We start from the raw sequence: 10,000 nt of genomic DNA on the forward strand, positions 1-10,000 counted from the left end.
CTTCCACTTTATCTAGGACTTTTATAACAAAAACAAATTGCTCCTCGCCTCCTCTCAGTGCGCGGGGGGCTTTACTGCATCCTGGGCCGTAAATGTAAGAAAATTGTGCCATCTACCCGCTGTCGCTGGAACTGTAGCTCGCCGACACCTCGGAGACCTCGGCTCACTTTAAAACAAACGGAGAAGCCACTGTAACTTTGACTGTAGGTGGTGTGCGTCTGGAGCAGCTGTCGTCCGCTCCGCGCGCCCTGCGCCTGTGTGACAGCAGGTGTGCGAGTGTACGTCCACCGGCCACCTCTGTGGTTCTTAACATGATCACAAGAAGAAGAAGAAGCAAGGGATGTATTTATTTATTTGTTCATATAACGCTGCCCCTAAATATTTGTAGTAATATCACCGCGTTTAATGTACTCGAGGAAAAGAAACAAATATTGCGGACAAATATTTTCGTCCTCCTGAGGCGATGCAGTGTGTAGAAGACTTGTCTCCTCCAAACCTATAACCACCTTGGTCCCTTTAAAAAAAAAAGCATGTCATGTAATACTGGTTTTATCCTGTTTAAAATAAAATGTTCTCTTAGAAGAGACTAAGAAAAAAAATAAAGAAAAAGACGTTCCGATCAACACCAACATGCCAAAGTTCATAACTAATAATACTAATAATAATAAAACCTCGACCAGACTTTTGGCAAATATAAAAGAGGGAGATGAGGACAAACTGCAGCAAGATGACCAAGAGTGTGAACAGGAGTTCCATCTTATAAAGGCTATTTCAGTTTTCCTTTGAACCCGAGCGCGCTCAGTGAGTCTACCTCAGTGCCAGTGAACCAGACGACTCTGACCGTCTGAAGACTTCATGCCAAATAAATCCTCTCTCGAGCCTCACTCGCCCATTTGGCCACCGAGTGAGCACGAGTGGTGCTTACAGTCGTATTATACTGGGGGGGGGGGGGGGGGGGTATTTATTTTTATGACCAAGAGATGACTGAACTTTCATGGAGACGCGGTGCCGGTGGGTGGGAATCAAATAACGGCATATGCCCAAAGCTTTAAAGGAGGGAGACGCAGTATGATTTGTCTTAACACACACGATCACACACTGACCGAGACGCGCGCTGAGCCACGGGGAGGATTTGAAGAGACCGCAAACACTCTCCTGGATATTAGCCTATCCCCCCCCCCCCAAACCATCGCGCATTATTTCATCAGGACTACTTCATAGGTATTGATCGATATGGGCCTACATCTTGTATCGATTGGTTACTCGGGGTACATAGATACTTTATTAAGATCCCCATTAGGTGCACCGCAGTGGTTGTCAGTCTTCCAGGGGTCGCGGCATTAATGCTCCTGCAGGCGCGTCGTCACTCTCAAGTGAGTTTGGAGAAGGAGCCTGAAAGTGACTGTACAGCTGCACAGAAGTTAGAGACCCCCCCCCCGTGTGTGTGTAAATCGCTGATTAACTCAACTTTAGGTCTGTTGTGCACTTCAATCTTTCTCCATAGGTGCATCATGCCTGCGTTTGGTTGCAGCTTGCCCCTGTCTCGCCTGTGTCTGCTTGTGTGTGTGTGTGTGTGTGTGTGTGTGAGTGAGTGTGTGTGTGTGTGTGTGTGTGTGTGTGTGTGTGAGTGTGTGTGTGTGTGTGTGTGTCGGGGAGAGGTGGGGTGGTTTGCCGAAACTTTGCACTTGGCAAAGTATAGCCTCAAACTGTGAAATTAATTTGGCGTGATTCTCGACGCTGGTGGTTCAGACTGACGCTGCTTCCACATTAACACTCACACACCCCGAGGGGTTATTCTCCTCCTAGTCTTCATCATCGTCCTCATCATCATCATCATCATTGTCACTGTCATTATCGTGATCGTTTCCACCGCCAACACAACGAACATCACCATACACACGTTCACAATTTTTCACAGGTGAAAGAAAAATGAATTATTAATTAATAAATATTAATTCTAATCTATTTTCTCCTTGCAAATAAGTAGATTTGATAATTGATATAAAACTCTGAATGCAGAAATCACATTCACATTTCTTTCTTCCACTGCACTAAAAAACAAAAAAAAGTCACGTCTCATCATAACTTTCCCTAAAAGGCAGAGTCGTGTGAGGTTTTATTTATGTGCAGGTCGTCGTGTTGTTCCTCTCGTCGGTGCCGGCAGCTCCTGCACCGCGACACCGTTCGATGAGCAACACGGAGAAACACAAAGGCCTCGGGTCTCATCGTACTGCGTCTTCTACGCGTTATTTCGCCGTTTGGCTGCAGAAGTTGTATCTATTTGCATTTTTTATATCAGGTCGTGCTTGATTTTTAAAATAAACAACTCCCGGGGTGTAAAACACGTTTAAATAAGCAACAGGTATAAAATAAATAAATACAGGAAAACTGTATCACCGACTCTGCACCATCCGCCCACTCCCTGTTTCGCGGGGAGTTTCTTCATCTGCAGCATCGCTGTGTTTCTAAGTCCGTTTTTATTTCTCTCGTGTGGGAGCAAAAAACCACAAGGCAACATGTGAGCAAGACAATAAGCGCGTGAACGAGTTCGACGGGCTCCCGGACCGGCTGGTGTCAGATCCCCGCTTGATCACATTTCGTCACAGGGACCACATCTGACATGTTCTGTGGCTCGGTGGGATTTGTCTGTTTCACACTGTCCGCGCGCTGCAGACGGCCAGATAGCAGCCGAGTGGCTCACATCCAGGACCAACATCTCCACATTCATGCATCCTGCAAATGTGCAACGGCGAAAACCAGCCAGGACCCCGCAAGACAGATTCAATTATTCCTCTGGTTTCCTCTGGCGGGTTGTCTCCCCCAGTGACCCGCCAGCGTCCCGGGACCTCGGTCTGGGAACCGGTTTATGTAGCTGGTGGTTTTTGTTGTCTTACATTACAGTGAAGTCACTGTACTGTCTCGTGTTGCTGAGGGCGCTCTGCCCCCCCCACACACACACAACCCAGTGACCCCCGCAGGTCCTGGGACCCGCTCCGGGACCCCCCCCCCCCCCCATGAACAGAGATAACTCGTCTGACTGTTGGCCGCAGAAAGACTGCGGCGGCGCGGCGGGCTGTTGTCATGGCTCGCTATGGGCAGAGAAACCGGTCAAATCTTCACAGAGGATCTCGGGAAGAAGAAGAAGAAGAAGAAGAAGAAGAAGGAGAAGAAGAAGAAGAAGAAGAAGGAGAAGAAGAAGAAGAAGAAGGAGAAGAAGAAGAAGAAGAAGAAGAAGAAGAAGAAGAAGAAGAAGAAGAAGAAGAAGAAGAAGAAGAAGATGATGTGGAGGAAAGTCTGCCTGCAACAGCGAGATGGCGCTGTTCTGCACGTTAACCTTCATGTCCTCTCACTGCGTGTTGGAGGTCTGGAGGCTTCTGTCCTTCGTGTTTCTATTTTTCCCAATAATAGTTGAATTAAAAACAATTTAACGAACATTTTAAAAAATACAACGCCACTTAGGTTCCACTGTGCAGGAGTTTACAGTTTCGTTGACGGATTCGATTGAAGTTGTATGAATCGATATGTAAGAAGAGAACCAAGAGAGTTATTCTATCAATAATTTAAATTTGTGAAGTATAAGAAGGAGGTGATTTAGCAGAAGAAAAAAAAGAGTGAGACTTACAAAAATGTCCTTTGACTGACACCCAGTGCAGATAAAGTTGTGGTCGCTGATGGACGGTGGACCTCGTCCTCAGTCAGTCGTGTGCGTCGCGGAGATTTCGATTTTTCCTCTTTTTTCTTTTGGAGAATCAGATGCTCTTGAGAAATATTTCGTGACAACAGTTTGATCCGTCACGCGAGGCTGCGTGCGCGCTATCGAATTTCCATTACACTTCAAACAGGTGTGTTTGTTTAAGGCCATCGAGAAACGAAATGTTAAAGGACAAATGTTTTTTTGCTCCTCAATGTTCCATCGAACAAACAAGCCCGAGCCTTTTCCTTCACTCATGGTTTCCCGTCGGGATTTCACCTCATACTAGTCAAACAACTCCCACCGTCATCAGCTCCTCACGTTCCTCTAATTTATTAATTCGTGTCATTATTTTCGTTTTTAAGAGGGAAATAAAATCTGGTTCGTTATCAGGTGAAGATGTCAGAGGCCTTTTAATGACGAATACTGGCTGATTAAAAAAGAAATTGCAAAATTCATTACGACGCTAATAATATTTACTGATATATTAATCAGTCAATTAAATGATATTAATCCATATCCTGCAATAATAACTCTCTTCTGGATTACTGAAAATGAAACAAGGCAATTCAAATATATTTATTAAATCGCTTTTTAAGGCAGGTTTTAGTCTTTAAATGTTGCAATACAATGAACATATATATTAATTTCAATTCATTATTATTTTTTAAACATATACAATTATTGTTAATCAAAGGTTTCCAACCTATTAAACTGGTTCAATTAACTATGCCGCGGTATTGACTTTTATCTGAAACGATGCTTAAACGAACCTGTCAGACTGGATAAGAACAGATTTGATAATATTTTGTAATGATAAATTAAATTAATCCTCTATAATAACTAAATGTGCTGTATTGTACTGGATATCAACACTTTCACCAAAATACCATTGTGAGTATTTCCCTCAATGAACACTTGAGTTGAAATGAAATAAATTGGTTGACATTGAGGAGAAAATAAAACTGGAAAAACTTCTGGAATATCATTTCAAATATTCCTCCTTCTGGATACACAGGTCACTGTGGACTCAGTGATCGAGCTGCCTGAAGCTCAGTCCTCTGAACTCCACAACTATATGTAAACAAGTTGTCAGTCTGGTAATAATCTTCTTTCCTTTTTATTGGAATGAAAATTCAATCTCCCCAACTCAGATTAGGCAGACGAGTTTTTTCTTCTTCTTCAACTTCCCTCTCCTTCTTTCCCCCCGTTCCTTGTCATTGGTGGGGCAGGACTATGGTGGACAATAATGCGGCAATTGTTGATGCTTTGTGACCCATAAAATTTGAGGGTGGCTATTCTGGCTTTGGTATGTAATTATGCAAAACACTTTGCATAAAGACTTGCCATCCGATCTAATGATAGAGCCCGCAGTCTCGTTTCCATGAGGGAGGCACCAGCAGACCCTGCACTGCGAGCACCGCTGGACAAGCTGCCACAATAAACCAACACAAACTGCACATAAGCACACAGGCTTATTGTTCAGATAATTTTTGTTGTGCCGTGGATATTTATAATTTGAACCAAATAGGAGAGTTTATTGAAATTGAGCAGCTCTCACAGGATGTACATCTTTATCTTTCTTCAACCGAGTGATGCACATTTAGATTTAGACACCACTGTCTTTTTCTTCCCTGGATCTCATTCTTAGTGTCAAATCTTCTGGTTTTCACAATGAAAAAAGCTTTACCTGAAAAAAAAAGGAAAGGAAAAAGAGTGAGGAAAATCCAAACCTTGTTTTTTTTCACTTGATGTGTCTGCACTGAGGAGCCGTTGAGCCAAAGGACACAGTTCAGGTTCATCTTCGGTTCTGAGGAAGCATATTTCCTGGCTCGCACTGGGTGACTCATGACTCCTTGGCTCTGGACAGACTATAAATACAAACCATATCTCACAACAATATATACTCAGTTGTAGTTTAGAGAGAAATATGATGGTGAATATTAATATGCAATAAATATGAGGGGAGGGAGAGAAAAAAAACACATAAATTACTGTGGCATATATGTTTTTGTTATGATTTCCAGGATGTTTATTAGGCGAGCGCAGGCTGTTTGAGATGTGCACTATATGGGATGTTCAGTGTATGCACATAATAAACACTTGTGCCGCCTGACAGAGGTGTGAATCTGAGAGCTTTTCTACCAAATGAAGTGCCAGCAGAGAGAGAAGTAAAGAGATCTGCAGCTGTCAGGGGTCAGTCAGGCAGAGATTGCTTCTAGAGATCTTTTGAAAAAATCACACGTTTGAAGGCTTAGTGCTTTGCTGTCTTCGCATTTCAAGCTCAGATCAGTGGAATCAAAAAAGAGAGAGAGGAACATGGGTTGAAGAATTCTGATGTTGGGATGGACACAGGACGAGTGTGTTTTTTTTTTTTTTTGTTGGAAAGGCAGGAGATGAGCCTTTCTACCTGATCCTTAACAGGGAGGAGGAGAGCCCGAGCTTTTTGTTCTGACATACAAACATGTATCACACAATTAAAGCTGCAGGGTCTCTAATGTCTGTGTGTGTGAGAACATGTAATGTACAAAAGCTGCTCTGCACCATCCTCTAATTTACTCTGTGTGTGTGTGTGTGTGTGTGTGTGTGTGTGTGTGCCGACAGTAAGGAGTGAAAGAAAACAACTCCCAAGTGTTTCATGACTCTCATGGAATCAGTGGTTATAAAATGTGGAACCTCTCTTCCAAGGCACATGGAAACAGAAATTAGGAATTTACATTAAGAGTGTTTTAAACCACTTTATGAATTATTATTTATAAACTCACATTTATTTTTACAGTTACTTTTCTGTGGGTTTGAGGAATTTCTGATCATTTGTTCGGGGCCTGAGCCAAACTGAAACTCTTGACGTGCTGAATTTTTGTGGTGATCACTTGTTGGGATTCTGATTAGCTCAGTGATCAAAACACTATGTTTGATTTTCAGACGATTCCGTCCGTTGTCAGGTTGCTTTATCACATACAAGTTGAAGAGAAGCAGTAGACGAAGGAAGGCGAGTGTGTTGCACGTATTTGTTCGTTTGGATGCCTGGATGAAATGGTGGCAGCTCATCAGCCAGGCCTGGGAATGAACAAGAATTGTGAAGCAAAGACAATTTAACATCCACACTTCAATTCAAGGACCAAATTGGTTAAAGTTTGGGAGCTCCATGCTGCCCATTACATGAAATTAAAAATATATGAACATGTTATTGATTAATGTATCTTTTCACATAACCCTGGTTCAGGCGCCTCCCTGTCTCTCTCTCTCCCTCCCCTCCCTCCCTCACCCAGTCTCTCTCTCTCACTCTCTCACACACACACACACACACACACACACACACACACACACACACACACACACATTAAACATGTGCAGTGACACAGAGCAGAGTCTGTGTCTCTGCAAAGCAAAGCCCCAGTTAGCAGTTGTAGTAAATTTTGACAAGGTGCTGAGTTCAGCCGTTTCAGCCAATCACAGCTCAGGACAAATGCAGTCCAGCAAAAGTGATACTGGCCTAAAAAACACAATAACTAATTAATAATAATGAATTAACAAATTTTTGGCTTCTTCGACAACATGATAAAACAATATTCATAATTATATACTCTCAACCAGCTTAATTCACATGAATACACTCACAATAAAGAAATATGACAAACCAACCCTAAGCATGATAATAAAACTGTAACATCGTAGAAGAGTGTGACTCTCACAGTGACTGACAGTGTTCCGTACACAAGGACCAACAATATCATCAACACTATCTGACAGCCAGGTTTTACTGTATCGCTGCGGTTTTTCATGATGATAGAAGTAAATCAGTTTAAAGATGAAATGAGAGAGAATTGAACTAAAGAGAAAGTGTTACAGTGACAAGTACAAAGAGGAGCGAGGGTCAAATAAGCACATTATGACAAAATGATAAATAAAAAAGATTTTCCTCAAGCAGCTTTTACCTTGAAATCCTCACGTTTTCGATCACAAGTGAGTTCTGGAGACACATATCTGTCTTAACATGATCCTTGACTTCTGAGTGTGTTTTGTAACCACTTTTTATTTTTTTCTTCATATGCCGTGTGATTTCTTTTGCCTGCTTCCTGCTATGCAGACAAAATATGCAAATCCCATCAGATTTATAACACTCGGCGCCTTTCATATGTTCATGTGCTTCTGCCGTGGTATATTATTATTTTCAAGGGTTCTCAGCGGGACATAAAATGATCATAAGTTATTCTTCCACCTGACAAAAAAAATACGTCACTCTGCCTCCGTTTCAAAGATGGACCGCAAGTAAAAGCGATAATGACATGATTTATTATCGTCTGAATGGACGACGGCGAGCTGATTGCTTGTGACGGACCCTCATGCAATGCTGCATATGAAACAAAATATAAATTGACAGGTCGTGATTTGGATGAAGTAAAAAAAAAAATCTTTCATGTGACAGCATCATGTGCTAATTAAATCATCTGCAAAACAGGTGATACAAACATTTTTCATTCAAACGACCACAAAGGGAAACCGCTGCATTCATTCATCTGAAACTGCAAGACGGAGAAAAACCTCTCAGCCAACTCGCAAGTTTTTGTTTTTACCAAAACTTTTTTTTTTTTCTTGTTTATTAAAATCTTTTCGAGCTTATTGCACAAATCTTGTATATAATCTTGATTTCGTGTGGCTGTTTCCAGCACTTGAACAGTTCTTGGTTTGGTAACATTTTCTTTCCATTGTCAGCATTTCGTGGGTTTTTTTCCTGTAAAGCTGGCCTGCGTTGAGATCCAGTGGCTCCAACAGAAGGACCTCTGATAGGCCTGGTGTTAAAGAGCTCTGATCTCGGCCATGACAGCTTAGTTCAATCAGCCTGTTCAACATGCTGCTTTGACTGTCACTTTCAATTTTCACATGACCCCTTGGTCCTAGAATGGGGGATAAGTGGCAGAAAGTAGGACTGAAAGCTCATATTATTGCTCTGACAGCTTCACTCATCTGAAAGTAATGCAAAACGCAGTTCATATTTATACTCTGACCTCATGCTCAAACAGGGATTCTACTGTATCAACATCTTGGATGCTGAGGCGAAAGGCTGGAATGGTGGATTTGTCAAAAATGCATATTGTTTTCAGACAAAGTATTTTGCAGATGAAAGAAGAAGAAGAAGAAAAAGAGTTCACTCCTTGTGACAAAGACTTTGACTAAATGTTGTGTAGACCAAACAACATGTGGTAAAAAAAGAAGAAGAAGTGCGTCTGTTTCTACACGTGCACAGCTGATCATATTCTCAATATCCTCCTGAAATGCTTCATCCGAGTCATATTCATGCACATGTAGGTCATAAAAGAAGAGCGGCGAACGTGGTCATTATCAGACATGTTGCTAGACGGGAGGGAGGGGTTCATTGTTCACTGTGCGCTGCTGCTCAATGACTGAATAAGGTGTGTTCATTGTTCACTCTCTCTGTCTGTGAACGCCGCTGGCTCCGGGGGGGTTTTCCGCCCAGTGTTGTTGCCCACAAACACTGCAAATAATGTGGTGACCATGAAAATGATGAGTAAATGAGACAAACGGTAATTGTCGGTTCACCTCCCCACCATGAAGACATATATTTGCCAAAAGGCTGTGGACGTATGATGGTGTCTGTCTTTTAACCGAAGGCAGCAAACATGTTAAATATCCTCCAAAGGAGTATTCAAGAGTGATGTTGATGAATAAAAATGTTATTAATGGTAACAAGGGGTTTCTTTTATCAGTTTATTTGCCAGTGGTTCAATATGAGCCACTTCCTATTTGCCATAACTTCAGGAGTAAATATGAAGAGCTGGGTGATGGAGCAGTAAAGGTTTTCTTTTTTCATACTTGTATAATCCACACTGGGTGTCCCCTGCCTGCCCTCCTAATCCCTTGGCATGTGTTGGTGACATCACATGGCTACTGGCTCCAAGTTCTCGTCTCCCTGCAACTGTCATTAACTCTGTGAACAAATGAATAATGACTGGGAGACTCGCCGGCTCCCACCACTGACCTTGGGTATTATTAGAATGACCTCTCTTGGGCTTGACCAAAAAACCTTTTTGATATCATTGCTGGAAGTACACTAGGAGTGATGGCCTGTCTGCGGGCAGGGGAAAGCCGAGTATTACACATGGGGAGGGGGGGGGCGATGCCGGTCGGAACCACCAGCGTCGTGTAAAGCTATACTTTGCTCCCACTGCTGCTTCATGAATACTTAATTAGAGGACACAGCCTGAAATACCCGGCTCACAAGTTGCCTGACCTCTCTTTACCAACAATGCACAATATTTGGGTTGAGCTGCAGTGACACGGTCAGAT

General features: G+C 42.5%; 1 long non-coding RNA gene across 2 annotated transcripts in view; it reads right to left on the reverse strand.

Moving 5' to 3' along the window:
• Positions 1-387: 387 nt before the first annotated feature.
• LOC118314939 overlaps positions 388-10,000 on the reverse strand; it is a 105,932-nt gene continuing 96,319 nt past the window's right edge. For both annotated transcript variants that reach the window (XR_007031006.1, XR_007031007.1), the window contains 2 exons: positions 5,425-5,562; positions 388-514 (listed from right to left, as the gene is read on the reverse strand). This is a non-coding gene — a long non-coding RNA (uncharacterized LOC118314939). The remainder of the gene's footprint in view (positions 515-5,424; positions 5,563-10,000) is intronic.

The sequence above is a fragment of the Scophthalmus maximus genome, chromosome 7 (assembly GCF_022379125.1).
Source record: "Scophthalmus maximus strain ysfricsl-2021 chromosome 7, ASM2237912v1, whole genome shotgun sequence".
NCBI lineage: Eukaryota > Metazoa > Chordata > Actinopteri > Pleuronectiformes > Scophthalmidae > Scophthalmus > Scophthalmus maximus.